The sequence below is a fragment of the Musa acuminata genome, unplaced genomic scaffold (assembly GCF_036884655.1).
Source record: "Musa acuminata AAA Group cultivar baxijiao unplaced genomic scaffold, Cavendish_Baxijiao_AAA HiC_scaffold_1136, whole genome shotgun sequence".
Lineage (NCBI taxonomy): Eukaryota > Viridiplantae > Streptophyta > Magnoliopsida > Zingiberales > Musaceae > Musa > Musa acuminata.
Genome location: NW_027021348.1, coordinates 3,000,001 through 3,002,500, shown reverse-complemented (window position 1 = coordinate 3,002,500; position 2,500 = coordinate 3,000,001).

Here is a 2,500-nt window from a genome sequence, read left to right as displayed (position 1 = left end):
GAGAGGCAGCACCGTCCCTGCTATACGAAAGCCCCATCCAGCCCTGTGCCACCCGGGGGGTTCCAGGGTGCTGAGATGGCTGTCATTTTGCTCCGCTCACGACGGTCACCGTGCAACGCAAGAACAGGCCAAAAACTGGCCAAAACTGCCCAAAAACGGGCCAAAACTGGCCATTTTTGGCTGCGCGAGCGAGCAGCGAGCGGCGGACAGCGAGCGAAGCGAGAGGCATCACCGTCCCTGCTATACGAAAGCCCCATCCAGCCCTGTGCCACCCGGGGGGTTCCAGGGTGCTGAGATGGCTGACATTTTGCTCCGCTCAAGATGGTCACCGCGCAACGCAAAAACAGGCCAAAAACTGGCCAAAACGGGCCAAAACTGGCCATTTTTGGCTGCGCGAGCGAGCGGCGAGCGGCGGACAGCGAGCGAAGCGAGAGGCAGCACCGTCCCTGCTATACGAAAGCCCCATCCAGCCCTGTGCCACCCAGGGGGTTCCAGGGTGCTGAGATGGCTGACATTTTGCTCCGCTCACGACGGTCACCGCGCGACGCAAGAACAGGCCAAAAACTGGCCAAAACGGCCCAAAAACGGGCCAAAACTGGCCATTTTTGGCTGCGCGAGCGAGCGGCGAGCGGCGGACAACGAGCGAAGCGAGAGGCAGCACCATCCCTGCTATACGAAAGCCCCATCCAGCCCTGTGCCACCCGGGGGGTTCCAGGGTGCTGAGATGGCTGACATTTTGCTCCGCTCATGACGGTCACCGCGCGACGCAAGAACAGCCCAAAAACAGGCCAAAACGGCCCAAAAACGGGACAAAACTGGCCATTTTTGGCTGCGCGAGCGAGCGGCGAGCGGCGGACAGCGAGCTAAGCGAGAGGCAGCACCGTCCCTGCTATACGAAAGCCCCATCCAGCCCTGTGCCACCCGGGGGGTTCCAGGGTGCTGAGATGGCTGACATTTTGCTCCGCTCACGACGGTCACCGCGCGACGCAAGAACAGCCCAAAAACAGGCCAAAACGGCCCAAAAACGGGCCAAAACTGGCCATTTTTGGCTGCGCGAGCGAGCAGCGAGCGGCGGACAGCGAGCGAAGCGAGAGGCATCACCGTCCCTGCTATACGAAAGCCCCATCCAGCCCTGTGCCACCCGGGGGGTTCCAGGGTGCTGAGATGGCTGACATTTTGCTCCGCTCAAGATGGTCACCGCGCAACGCAAAAACAGGCCAAAAACTGGCCAAAACGGGCCAAAACTGGCCATTTTTGGCTGCGCGAGCGAGCGGCGAGCGGCGAACAGCGAGCGAAGTGAGAGGCAGCACCGTCCCTGCTATACGAAAGCCCCATCCAGCCCTGTGCCACCCGGGGGGTTCCAGGGTGCTGAGATGGCTGACATTTTGCTCCGCTCACGACGGTCACCGCGCGACGCAAGAACAGGCCAAAAACTGGCCAAAACGGCCCAAAAACGGGCCAAAACTGGCCATTTTTGGCTGCGCGAGCGAGCGGCGAGCGGCGGACAGCGAGCGAAGCGAGAGGCAGCACCGTCCCTGCTATACGAAAGCCCCATCCAGCCCTGTGCCACCCGGGGGGTTCCAGGGTGCTGAGATGGCTGACATTTTGCTCCGCTCACGACGGTCACCGCGCGACGCAAGAACAGCCCAAAAACAGGCCAAAACGGCCCAAAAACGGGACAAAACTGGCCATTTTTGGCTGCGCGAGCGAGCGGCGAGCGGCGGACAGCGAGCGAAGCGAGAGGCAGCACCGTCCCTGCTATACGAAAGCCCCATCCAGCCCTGTGCCACCCGGGGGGTTCCAGGGTGCTGAGATGGCTGACATTTTGCTCCGCTCACGACGGTCACCGCGCGACGCAAGAACAGCCCAAAAACAGGCCAAAACGGCCCAAAAACGGGCCAAAACTGGCCATTTTTGGCTGCGCGAGCGAGCAGCGAGCGGCGGACAGCGAGCGAAGCGAGAGGCATCACCGTCCCTGCTATACGAAAGCCCCATCCAGCCCTGTGCCACCCGGGGGGTTCCAGGGTGCTGAGATGGCTGACATTTTGCTCCGCTCAAGATGGTCACCGCGCAACGCAAAAACAGGCCAAAAACTGGCCAAAACGGGCCAAAACTGGCCATTTTTGGCTGCGCGAGCGAGCGGCGAGCGGCGAACAGCGAGCGAAGCGAGAGGCAGCACCGTCCCTGCTATACGAAAGCCCCATCCAGCCCTGTGCCACCCGGGGGGTTCCAGGGTGCTGAGATGGCTGACATTTTGCTCCGCTCACGACAGTCACCGCGCGACGCAAGAACAGGCCAAAAACTGGCCAAAACGGCCCAAAAACGGGCCAAAACTGGCCATTTTTGGCTGCGCGAGCGAGCGGCGAGCGGCGGACAGCGAGCGAAGCGAGAGGCAGCACCGTCCCTGCTATACGAAAGCCCCATCCAGCCCTGTGCCACCCGGGGGGTTCCAGGGTGCTGAGATGGCTGACATTTTGCTCCGCTCACGACGGTCACCGCG